General features: G+C 38.5%; 1 pseudogene; it reads right to left on the reverse strand.

The window, feature by feature from the left end:
• LOC108704064 overlaps positions 1–14224 on the reverse strand; it is a 48620-nt pseudogene that overhangs the window by 20408 nt on the left and 13988 nt on the right.

The following is a 14224-nucleotide window of genomic DNA, read 5'->3' on the forward strand; positions in this document are numbered from 1 at the left end:
GGCTTTAATTTGAATTCTCTTAAAATATGTCAAAAAACATCTAAAAAAAAGAAATGAAGAAAATATGTGGAAGCAGGGACCCAAAGAATGGACCCAGAAATGTGTACAGGGGTTAACTGAATGCAGTATTATGACTGTAGCACGTAAATGTCATAACCAGCAGAATGTATTAAGTTTATCACAGAGACTGGGAAAGGGGATAATGATTTATAAGTCATGGGCACAATCTATCTTGATAAGTAGTTTACAACGGATTATTAGCCCACTCGCTATACAAATAAAATATGAAGACGGTCTTCACATCACAAGTTCAATCTACTGAAAATCAATAGAAGCAATGACATTTATGTGTGCTCGGTTTAGTAAGCTGCCTCTTACGTCTTGTATTTATTTCTTTAACAAGATGTTCTCAAATTAAAGCGGCAAAGAACAGGAACCTGTGGTTACGTTATTTATTTGGATAGATCTTTAATGTTCCAAAGCAAATTGAAATGCCTAGGCTGGAGTAAATCCAAAGATCAACCCTGAAGGAAGCCATGATTTGATTAGGGAGCCATTGGGGATCTATGCTCTGAACTGAGCCTTTTTTTTTTATAAAATTGCCCATATTGTCACATGGAGTTTTCATTGGGTTACCTTCCAAGGTAAACACAGGAATTTTGCTAAAGGTACAGTAAGTAAGCAGTCATTAGCCATAGTCAGAGCTATGCAATCTTGCCTTGTTCATGCTCATTTAAATGTCATTCATTTTCTAAAGAACTGGTAGAATTCTATTATCATAATACTTCAGAACATGCCCATGTCATTCACAGAAGAAATCTATTAATTTGGTCCTGATCAATGTTCTGGAAAATGCTGCATATCCTAAAATCAAGTTACACAAGATGTATTGTATGTCTTTTTTGTGCTCCTAGTCTAGATTATAGCTAATCCACAAAATCACTGAACATTGAAAATTATGCCAGACAAATTTTGTAAATGTACAGCTGTAATTTATTGTGGGGGATAAAATCTGGCATTTAGAACAAAAAAAAATCAATGTTTTTTTATGACTAGTTTTAGCTGAACACAAACATGTAAGTATTTTAATCAACCAGTCAGCATATGTTTAAATGTAGCTGTTTGGCAGTGTTGACATCCCAGTAGGCTATTGGCTTACTGTGAGTGCTTACTACCCGTTAAAGTCCACAGAGAAAAATTTCGAGTGATGGTGGGGGGGTTGACAGCTCTGAAGTAGGGGAAGTAGTTTCCACCCATGGAAGCTGACAGGAAGGAAGGCCCGCACAAGACGTGCTGAGAGAGAAGCAGGAGAAACAAGAGAAAGTTGGTGCTGCAAGGTACCAGAGCCAATGGGGAACCCAATTGGCAGGAAAACATGGTCTAGAAAAGAAAGGGGGCTCTTGTCAGGGCTCAGAAGAGAAAAGTGTTCTCTTCTCAGGGCATGGAAAGCCAAAGGGAGTCCTTCTCAGGACTCTGAAGAAACTGTCACATAAGTGGGGACAGGTCAGGATTGAGAATTAAAATAGGCCCAAACAGAGGTCCAAACAGCCCCCACCAGCCCACTAAATACTGACTTTCTATGGCACCTTATAGCAGCCCCTCTGGCATTTGCCAGAGTGCACAGATTGCCAGTCCAGGCCTGAGTGGGGATACCATCTGAAATATCATGTAGAGTTGCTCCTTGCTTTAATTATTTGTGTGGATAAGTGGGGATACCCCCTCCAGCCCAGTCTATCCTGACCCTGGGTGGAGGCATTGGAACAGGTTTAGAGCAGATGCACACCCTCAACAACCCCCAAGGATTGTAGCCTGGTGCTCAGTAATGGAGGATTTGGCAACCTCCTAAATATCCAATAGAACAAAGATACCGGCTTTTGCTTGCAGGGAAACCCTTGCTTTAATTATTTATGCGTAAGTGCAACGTTTCTGGGCCAAACCCCTTTATCATGGTTGATAAAGAGGTGTGGCCCGAAACATTGCACTTCCGCACAAATAGAGACCTAATTGCTGCAAGTTTGCACAGTTCTTCACATGCATTGAACAAACTCCCTTCCCCTGGAAATAAAACAGGCAGGTGGAATGCTATGCTTTAGCTAGTAGGCACCCCAAAGAAACACTTTTATGTTTACCTCTATATCCCACTCTATATTTCATTGGCTCATTAGATCTCATCCACTTGTGTTGCAGCTCATTGAGTGTGAAAGTAAGTCAAGTGCCTTGATTAATAACAAATGCTTTTTAGAAGATCTCCATTATTTGATCTTTAAATGTCTTATAGGTTGTATTGCTTTTATTGTGTTTCTAATAATTCCCTCTGTAATAGTATCCATGTGCTAATGATTAATTCAGAGAAAAGCACAGATCTAATTTCATCCTCTTTCAGACAATGCTGCGTGCCTGGGCTGCAGTCAATCACCACTCAAACATCAGCTTGTTGTTGGAGAGAAGTTTCCAGGAACACCAATCATGGGTCACAGTTTCCCACATGTAGTTTTAAAGCAAAGGAAAGAACACAGCAGCTTTTAATTTGAGACCATTTGAATACTATAATATACTGGAGCATTAAGATAGTCTATTAATCTCACTATGAACCAAATTAGGAAGGATATGTTTATAAGCTATTGGTGCTTAAACACGGCAAACCACAGACTAAGAAAATATTAAATTAAATGGTTACATAGTTAAGTTGTGTTGAAAAAAGACCAAAGTCTATTAAGTTCCATCCTTCCAAATGAAACCCAACATCCATACATACACACACACACTCACACTGACTCCTCCATATTCTAACATAAACTATATATTTACCAATATCTATACTAACTGTAGATTTTAGTATTACTATAGCCTTGGATATTATGCTTGTCCAAGAAATCATCCCAAGCCCCTCTTAAAGGCATTAACAGAATCAGCCATCTCATCATCATTTAGCAAGGCATTCCACAACCTCACTGTGAAGAACCACCTATGTTGCTTCAAATGAAAGTTATTTTCCTCTAGTCTAAAGGGATGGCCTCTCGTGTGGTAATCCATTTTGGAAACAAAAAGATTCCCTTCTATCTGTCTGAGTGACACAACCTTGACAGTGTACCCTCATAATTTAAATCTTCCATCCCCCTAACCAGTTTAGTTGCACTTCTCTGCACTCTCTCCAGCTCATTTATATCCCTCTTAGGGACTGGAGTCCAAAACTGCACTGCATACTCCAGATGAGGCCTTACCAGGGACCTATAAAGAGGCATAATTATGTTTTCATCCCTTGAGTTGATGCCCTTTTTTATGCAAGACAGAACTTTATTTGCTTTAGTAGCCAAAGAATGACACTGCCCAGAATTAGACAACTTGTTATGTACAAAACCTCCAGATCCTTCTCAATTAAGAAAACCCCCAACACATTGCCATTTAGTTTATAACTTGCATTTATATTATTTTTGCCAAAGTGCATAACCTGCATTTAACAACATTGAGCCTCATTTTCCAGTTTGCTGCCCAGGTTTCCAATGTAGTTAAATCCCTTTACAAAGTGGCAGCATCCTGCATGGAACTTATAGTTCTGCACAAATTTGTATCATCAAAAAAAATAGAAATGGTACTTTCAATGCCCACCTCCAGGTCATAAAATAAACAAGTTAAAAAGCAAAGGACCAAGGACAGAGCCCTGCAGTACTCCACAATTAACAATGGTCCAATTAGAAAATGTGATACAATCTTCAATACCAATATCATTCCATCTTAAAGAGATACTGACACCAGAAAATAATTGTTTATATACATCATAACATTATCTTTGAATGCTATTTATAATGTTGCCATAAAAGTATTTGATTGATGATTTTACATTACCTTTCTTACCCCCATGTCAGGTTTGCAAAACAGTCAGGTTTAGGAACGTGACCTACAGGTCACTTTAAATGTAGTTTAATATTTTGAAAAGAATATTTTTAGTTTCAGTATCAATTTAACCGTTATAGTAACTATGAACCTCCAGTACAGAGCTTTATACATGAAGCTATACAATTTTTATTAAAACATACATTTTTTCTATTTGATAAATACTTTTTACAAAAACAAGAGACCTCCATGAGGGCAAAAACTGTCCCTTCCTACACCAATCTATACAGGGAGGGACTGGAGCATCGGTAGCCCACCAGGATTGAGACAACAAGAGCCCTCCTGGCAGTCACCGGTGGCCCCCTTCGGATACCCCAAATTCCATGTCCCACCAGAGTACACTTGTACAAACGCTGGCACAGCGTGCGCATGCGTGAATGCTCTACGGCGAGCAAATGTGCAAATGCTAATTTACAAAAATACGAAGTTGCATCCAGGGAGCCGAACGCTGGCGAATTTTTGCTATCGTTACGCCTGCAATCAAGAGAAGATGCGCTAGCATTCAATTATGCCTAGCACAATTTCGTTAGAGGTCTTCGCTCAGGCTAATTTGCATAAGGCAGGAAATTATAAAGTTTAATGGACATATATGTTGCAGCAAATACATTACATTAACCTTACCTTAATAAAGAAAATATAGTTGTTATAATGCCCTACACATGAGCCCACTGTATAGTTTATGTTCCATATGTTAGAAAATATATGGGGGAACCCGGTTACCCAAAAAACCTTTTTAAGGACTTTTGCAGGCTATTGCTCTGAAAGAAGGAAAAGACGCCAGCGTTTTTTGGGACTTAGAAAAAGTTTCCACTAAAAATTGAGGAAGTCTTATGCATTCCATTGCACTTCACCTAGTCTGAGCTGGCGAAGGCAAGTCTGGTGAAAGAGATAACGTTCAGTAAAATCTGCATCTTAGTGAATTTGCGGAGTTACTTCCGTTCGTCAGAGAGAAAATTCTCCTGCCGTTAGAGTGTGAAGCAACGCTAGCATCTCCTTTGCTAGTGAAGTTACACCTGTGCCTGTTAGTAAATCGTTGAAGTAACGAACTGATGTCGCGTTGGCGAATCATCACCATCGTTAGTCACTTCGCCCTTTAGTAAATGTGTCCCATAGACCGAAGGGCTAATTTTTTTATATTTTATTATCTGTGTTTATTTTTTTTATTTGTATTATTTATTATTAAATAGTCCCTTTAGTAAAAAAAAAAAAAAAAAAAAAAAACAGAAAACGTCTGCAAGTGTAAAGATGCCTCACTTTGCTACTGTTATTTATAGACTGCTATTGGTTGATGTTGTTTAGGAATCACACCCATAAAACTGACTTGTAATTGTTATTTGCTTTGTATATGTGATGAAGAAGTTACAGCTTACCTTCAGGATCTCCCCCAAGTGATTTCCAGCTTGTATTTCTTGACAATACTTGCCTTTAAGCTGGCATCTTGCAAAGTCAAATGCCCAGTATGTTCCTCAAAGTGAAATAAGAAATACTTTGGTAGTTTAGGGTTCTGGCGTATAATTTTGTACCTTGTCTGGGCATTCTTGGTGTTCTTATCATCAGCATCTATGGCTGTTAGATGAACAAGAAGTGTACCTAGAAAAGATAACAAATGGATACTCATAGTGAAACTTCAAAGCTCTGGATTTCTGGGGATTAAAGAAACGCGTTCCCGTTATATACCTGTATATAGCAGTGATCCCCAACCAGTAGCTCATGAGCAACATGTTGCTCTCCAACCCCTTAGACGTTGCTCCCGGTGGCCTCAAAGCAAGTGCTTTTCTTTGAATTCCAGGCTTGGAGGCAAGTTTTGTTTTCATAAAAAATAGTTGCACTGCCAAACAGAGCCAGATGAATGAAGAATCAACCTATACACAGTGATATGCGAAATCCGTCCCAATTTTATTCGACTTATGCACAAGGGGAATATATAAAAGTGTTTCACGCATTAGTACAGGAGGATATATCCAAAATAAAAAATAATAGGGGTAACAATAATATAACTTCAGAAGAAAATAAAGCATTGAAGAACTTGCAGGAAAGGAAAGAAGTAGTTATAAGGCAGGCCGATAAGGGAGGGGGAGTGTGTATTATAGATACAACCAAATACATAAAGGAAACTGAAAGGCTAGTAGGTGATGGAGAAATATATGAAGTGCTGAGAGGGGATCCTACAATAAAATTTGTGGAGGAATTGAAAGGATTACTAGTAAAATCAAAGGATCAAGGGTATATCAATAAAAAAGAATGGGAATTTTTGGTACAAGGGAGCCCTAAGATCCCAATCCTGTACCACCTACCCAAGATCCATAAAGATATATGGAATCTCATGGGGAGACCGATAATATCGGGAATAGACTCCCTTACCAGTCCCCTTTCGAAATATGTGGATATTTTCTTGCAACCACTAGTAAAAGAACTTCCATCATATTTGCAGGATACATTGCATATTCTACAGATTATAGAGGAAATACAATGGCAGGATGATTGGTGGTGGGTAACGTGATGTGACAGCATTATACACTAAAATACCACAGGTAAAGGGAGTGGAAGCAGTGACATGTTTTTTTGGAAAAAGAAGGTATACTACCAGTAGGACAAATAGAATTTATCACGGAGGCTATTGAATTTATACTAAGTCAATTATTTTAAAGTGGGGGAACAGCAATGGGTTCACCATTTGCTTTATCGTTAGTAAATTTATTTATGGGGCAATGGGAGGAACAGGTATTATATAAATCTAATTGGTTTAAAGAAAATATCAAAGTGTATAAAAGATACATCGATGATTTGATATTCATCTGGCAGGGCTCTGTGGATAGAATAAAGGAATTTGTAAGGGAGATTAATCAAAATGATTGGAATTTAAATTTTACTATGAATTATGATAAAAAAACTCATTAATTATTTGGATGTGAGATTTTATATCTCTAGAACTAATGAAATAATGGTGAGAAATAATAGAAAAGAAGTGGATTCTAACAGGTATTTACACACAACATCACATCATAAAAAAAGGTGGTTGGTAAATATACCATATGGTGAGTTAAGAAGGGTACGGAGGAACTGTTAAAGTGATAAGGATTTCAAGGAGGAAGCAGATGTTGTAATACAGAAATTACTGGAGAAAGGGCACCTTAGAAATGAATTCGATCTGGCATACATACCATAAAAGAAATTCCAAGGGAAAATATGTTGAAATATAAAGAGTGGAAAGTTGCTATGAATGGGAAAATGAGATTTATCACACAGTTTAGCAAAGAAAAATAGAGCAAATACTGAAAAAACACAGGCACATACTCAGAACTGATCCAGTAATAGGAGACATGATAGGAGAGAGACCGGAAATCTTTATAGAAAAGCGAGAACAATTAAAAATATGATTGCACCTAGTGACATAATGAAAAAAGAACAAAATCCACAGAAAGGACTATAGAAAAATGAGATACCTAGTGGGATGTACAAAATGTGACAAGAAATCATGCATTACATGTGGATATCTAGGGGGGAAAAAAACAAAATTTCAATCTAATGTAACTAAACAGGAATTTGAGATTAAGGGAAGAATGAATTGTAACATCATATTTGTAATCTATTTGAAACAATGTGTGTGTGTGGTTTGCAATATGTAGGGAGAACAATTAGGAAATTGAAAACAAGGTTCTCAGAATATATAAAGGTCAAGGAAAATCTAAAATAGAATAAGGCTAGAAATGCTGTATTTTGTATACTAAACATAAGCATGAATTTACTGCACCACAAAGCCTATTCAAACAAATGATTTATGCTTTCAAATTTGGCCACAGGGGGCTGTCATCTTGTAACTTTGTTGCAAGACAAGACTACTGCACATGCTCATTGTGGTCTGAGCTGTTTAGGGATTGTCATAAATGATCAAAACCTTTGTTAAAAGGTTAACAGTAAGGATGTATGATCCCACTCACTCATGCATAATCCCACTCACTTGTGCATAATCCCACTCATTCAGGCATAATACCACTCACTCATGCATAATCCTGATCACTCGTGCATAATCCCGCTCACTCATGCATAATCCCACTCACTCATGCATAATCCCGCTCACTCATGCATAATCCTGTTTACTTGTGCATAATCCCACTCAATCGTGCCTAATCCTGCTAATTTGTGCATAATCCCACTCACTCATGCATAATCACACTCAATTGTGCATAATCCCACTCACTCATGCATAATCCTGCTCACTTGTGCATAATCCTACTCACTCATGCATAATCCCACTCACTCTCACTCACTCATGCATAATCCCACTCACTAATGTATAATCCATCATAATCCCACTCACTTGTGCATAATCCCAATCATTAATGTACAATCCATCATAATCCTGCTCATTCATACATAATCCTGCTCGCTCATATGCATAATACTGCTCACTCATATGCATAATACAACTCATACATGTAATCCCACTCACTCATGCATAATCCCACTCACTCACAGGCATAATCCCACTCATATTTATAATCCCACTCATTCATTTATGAGTGAGTGGGATTACAGGTATGAGTGGGATTATGCATATGAGTGAGTGAGATTGTGAGTACAAGTGGGATTATGCAAATGAGTGAGTGGGATTATGAGTATGATTATGCATATTTATGAGTATGAGTGGGATTATGCATGAGTAAGTGGGATTATACATATGAATGAGTGGGATTACATGTAGGAGTGAGTAGGTTTACATATACTTGCTAATAAAGTTACATTACCAAAAAAAACTAATCAGCAAGATCATCAGGCGTGGCTGGATATACAAATATAAATGATGATGTAGCTGATAGAAAATGGCCGCCTGGTTGAAGCAGATCTTGCATTCAGGAAAACACTACAGTGCAGGCTAACGGAGGGGATACAGATACTACCTGACCCAATACAGAGACAATGATGCATTTTGTGTAGTAAATATGTGCCCAACCTAAAAACATAGTAAGGGTTTATAGGGTTTACATGTCCTTTAATACAAACTTTCCCCAACTCTCCATAACCAGTGGCTGCAGCACTTAAGGTTATATGAAATGTATTATTCTACCTAATGGGTTTTAACTAATTTATTATAGGGTTAAGAGGTTTAACATTGATAAAGTAAAATACATTTTAAGATGGAAAGAGTTAATGATGACGAGAATAAGAAGGAAGCGGAAGTGATGTATGAGACAAGAAGTCCTTGAGAAATCAGATCTGAGCCAGCGAAACTCATTGGATAAGAGTGAGGAGTCCGTATGCCTGAAACTACTCTAAGAACGAGTGTGAACTGAGAGAGCTCAAAATCGAGACCATAGAGGGACTGATTGCTGGCACGGGACTGGTTCTGAGCACTAAACACACACGGAGTGGGACAGAGTGCGAAACATACAGACAGATAAGAAACTTATATGCGATTACTATTTTTTTTATCCTGTGATTGTAACTTTGTATGCTGGGATACATTGAACTATAACTAAATATAACTAAATACTGCACTTAGAAAAGATCCATTGTCTCTTTGCACTTTTATTTTTAACTACAGAGTTCTTGTATGCAAGTCGTATACATGTGTCTAAAAGTATTTTTAGAGGACAATTTAAACAATGTAAAACATACAATAATAAACCCTAACATAAAAATTAGATTTTAACATTAAAGCTTGCAGTGTCGGACTGGTCCACCAGGATACCAGGAAAACTCCCGGTGGGCCCAAGTGTGAATGGGCCTCTTGCTTCTAACCATTTGGCCTATTTCATGGTCATATCTCTATAAAGTAAAAAGGTTTAATAATGGAAGAATAGAGTATAGTATGTAGAGAAAAGAGACTAGGAGAATAAAGAGGTTGAGTGAGATTCCAATAGTTTGGAATATGGGCCCTCAGCCTAAGGTTTTCTGGTGGCATCCAGGGCCGGAACTAGGGGCAGGCAGAGTAGGCGCCCGCCTAGGGCGCAATTATGTGGGGGGCGCACTTTTAAAGGGAATTTTTTTAAACCCTGGTTTGCTTGGCCTTTAATAGTTTTTCAATTTTATAAACCACTTTTCCAACCCCTTCTTGCCCGTGATTCATACTGTAGGAAAAAGCATTCCCCACCTCCCTCTTGGCAGCTGCACAGGTACATATTTGTGGGCAATATCTTGTCTGCTGCTTGCACAGGTAAACAGATGATTATGGGCAATGTGATGGATTTTTGGCTCCTGCTGGCACAAGTTCATATTTGGGGGCAATATTGTGAATTTTTTGGCTGCTGCTGGCACAGGTACAGATTGGTGCAATATGAGGGATTGGCTTCTACTGGCACAGGTACACAGATGTTTGGGACTATATGATGGAATTTTGGCTCTTGTTGGCACAGGTATAAATTAGGGGCAATATGAAGGATTTTTTTGGCTGCCGCTGGCATAGGTACATATTCGGGGTAACAATATGATGGATGTTTGGGCTTATACTGGCACAGGTACACAGGGACTGACAGCCGTTGGCACAGGTACAAATGGGGGCAATATGATAGGTGCTGGCACAGATACATGCTGCAACATGATGGCTGCTGGCACAGGTACAGGGGGCGTATGAATGGAAAGGTGGGAAATGGTAATGCAGGACCGGGTTGGGGGGGCACTGATTGAAGCCATTGCCTAGGGTGCCAAAATACCTTGGCCCTACCCTGCTGGCATCCCAGTCCGACACTGAAAGCTTGTACCATAAAAGCAAAAATAATCAAGAAGAATCTGAAGAGAAAGCACACTGTGCTTGCATATTGGCAAAGACAGGGGACAATATGTTGTAATCAAAGTGGATACAGTAATATGCAATAAAAACAATTAAAAGCAGATCTGAACTGTTACCATGGTAATTATAGCCACAATCACTTGTGTTTGGACAGCCTAATTGTTAAATATGACTTTGTCTGCTCTTTTCAGATGAGATGGTGGCCTTCACCGCCCACACTGCAGAACAGCTCCTAACAAGGAGATAAACCTACTATATGGGACATGTGTAAATCAGAAATGGTTTTCCTAAAACTTTCTTGGAAGTGTCCTTCCAATTCTAATGTCTCATTTGTTTACTTTGCATCTAATGGCTTTTAGTGCTTGCTTTGCTTGGCTTCTGCTCTCCATCCTTGTTTAAAAGATATGTGCTGATAGAATGAAAGTTCTGTGAACAGAAGATGGGAAGACAGGAAAAAAGAAAACACATCAGCTCTAATAACACGTTATTGGCATACAGGAGATTTTCCAGGCAGAGGGATTCCCTTATCTTTCTTACAGAAAGGGACTGACAAAGAGGGTAATGTAATGAGAAGTGCAACATTTCTTGAAGTCTAGTAACTCACAGAAACCAATAACAAGGTAGATGTCCCAGGTTAAGGAAAATGAGAAACGAGAAATCTGTGGAATGCCCCTTGAGATGAGCATTTGCTATCTGGGATACAGTAAATGACCCCGAGTCTTTGTTCATCTTAATGCAAACAAAGATCTAATTTGTTGCCATGCATTACTGATTTTTTCATTGCATCTATTACATTTTCAGCTACCCTTCATTCTCAGCTGATGCTCATTTTCAAACTGTTCTAGTAAACCATAACAACCAATCAGCATTTTGAAATTAAGGAGGCTAACCCACCCTCCTCCACCCGCCTGAGCCCGATTTCCGTCTTACATATATAGGCCTGCGCCTCCCGGATGATGACGTCACAAAAGGGATGGGCCTATAAAACGCACGTCTATAAAAAAAGGAAGTCATTAGACCAGCAGTGCAAGATGGCAGGTTGGGAGAGCAGGAAGAAGAGCTCAACCCAGACCCGCAAGGGGGTGCGAGGTCGACCCGAACCCTGCCCACCATTAAATGTTTATCAGGTGTCCATCAGGTATCCAAACTGGAGGTGAAAAATGTCAAATGTCAAATCTGAAGTCCAGGTCAAAGATCTGGAAGATGAACCTATGTAAGCACAATGTTGCAACCATAAGATAAAAATGCTCATGATGCAGTCAGTCTTTTGGACACAAAACAAAATGTTTTCTTATAAAACAGTGTTTATTCTAGAATTATGGGTTATGAGAATATAATCTGCCACACTTTACAATAGAATGATACATAAATCAAGCATACAGATCACATAGAAAAACTAAGCCCTGCTTACAGTGTAAAAAGTAATGGGAGAATGAGACACAAGGGGTGAGGCTGAGCAAGATCAGCCAAATGAGAGATATGGTATGGAGTATTGTACTTAGCAGGTTGTATGAGCTTATAGTATATCATGAAGGATTGCTAAACTAGATGAAATCTCTTGAACATACTTTTTTGCCTATTATGTTAATTAGGAAATATGTGTAGTTTTTGTAATTTCTTGAACTAAACATGGCAAAATCTGAAATTGAAAGTAAAGTCACATTCTACTTCCTGTCCTGCCGTGCAAGGTAAAGACAAAACAGCACTGCTAATAAGCAAACCTCTAATCTTTTAGATAAGGAGCAGCTCATTAAACAAAGACTATGTGGACTGCTGAATCCTTGGCATGGCAGAAAGGAGAATGTGACTTTCCTTTCATGTTCAAAATATGCCTCTTAAGCTGGCCATAGACGCAAAGATCCGATAGTACGAATCATCGTACGATCGGACTTTCCCATCTTCCGACCTGCCACTAACCATTCCGATCAAATAAAGTACAAAAGAACAGATCAGCCGATGTTCTGCCCCTGACAGCATCGTATGAAATTTATGTCGGACCAAAGCTGGTGACAGTCTCCCTCTGAAAATTGTACGATCGGCAATACATGTCCGATCGACCAAACGACGTGATATTAATGAGGAGGCTTGACGTTCCAGGATGGAGTGCATTTACAAGATGATGAATTCTGAGCAATAATAGAGTCATTTTTGTGACATTTATTTTTGCAAAAATTACGGTTTCCCATACAGTCTGTATTCTATGATTCATTTTATTTTGTGCAGAGAAATAAAGTAAAACTCGGGGCGGAGGCAACAAAACTGTTTGGTTGATTTGCTATTTGAACTACACCTAAGAATATTAGCTAAAATTCTTTTGTACTGTGAAATGCTTGTGTCCTTGGCATTTCAAATGTATAAGCCTTGCAGAAAAGAAATGTATTGTACAGCTCAAATGAATTCATCACATGTCTGACACACCGTTAAGAGCAATTAATGTAACAGTATATTGTTAGCAGCACAAAATGCTGTGTGCCATAGTTTTCAAGAGCGACTGATTTTGTAGCATGTCAAGCTGAGAACATTGCAAAATATGCATATGTTAATGTACTGAGCTTTTGTTATAAGTGGCTTGGCTCCATAGAGAGTTTTACCCAAATATGGAAAAACATTGTTTTTTATTATGAAGGTTTCACTTTATTTTTATATTTGATGTTTTTTGTTGGTTGTGTTCTTGACTTATGTATAGTTATATGCATTCATTGTAACCATTGCAAATATTGTAGGGATGCACCGAATCCACTTTTTTGGATTCGGACGAACCCCCGAATCCTTCGTGAAAGATTCGGCCGAATACCGAACCCTAATTTGCATATGTAAATTAGGGGTGGGAAGGGGAAAACATTTTTTACTTCCTTGTTTTGTGACAAAAAGTCACGAGATTTCCCTCCCGCCCCTAATTTGCATATGCAAATTAGGATTCGGATTCGGTTCGGCCGGGCAGAAGGATTCGGCCGAATCCAAATCCTGCTTAAAAAGGCCGCATCCCTAAAATATTGAATTTATTTCTTGAGTTTTATCATGGATATATAGGAAAATATTGGGCAATTCCTAACAGTTTTTTTTCACTGAAACGATATGTTCTACCACGGAAACCCTTCATCAGTTGCCAATGTAATAAAGATACATTTCCCCCCTAATTTGCATTAGTCTAAATTACATAGTTAAGTTGAGTTGAAAAAAGTCCAACGTCCATGAAATCCAACCCCTCCAAATGAAACCCAGCGTCCATACACACTCACACTGACCCCTCCATACACTCGCATACACTATAGTTATATTTACCAATATCTATATGAATTGTAGATTTTAGTATCAAGAAATCATCCAAGTCACTCTTAAAATAATTAAGAAAATCAGCCATCACAACCTCACTGTCCTCATTGTGAAGAACCACCTACACTGCTGCAATTATAAGTTCTGTTCCTCTAGTCTGAAGGGGTGGCCCCTGGTGCAGTGATCCATTTTATGGAAAAAAATATTTTGTGTGATGCCCTCTAATGTAAAAAGAGTAATCATGTCCCCTCACAAGCATCTTTTTTTCCAGAGAAAACAACCACAGCTTTGACAGTCTACCCTCATAATATAAATCTTCCATCCCATTCCATA

The sequence above is a fragment of the Xenopus laevis genome, chromosome 4S (genome assembly GCF_017654675.1).
Source record: "Xenopus laevis strain J_2021 chromosome 4S, Xenopus_laevis_v10.1, whole genome shotgun sequence".
In the NCBI taxonomy this organism is placed as follows: domain Eukaryota; kingdom Metazoa; phylum Chordata; class Amphibia; order Anura; family Pipidae; genus Xenopus; species Xenopus laevis.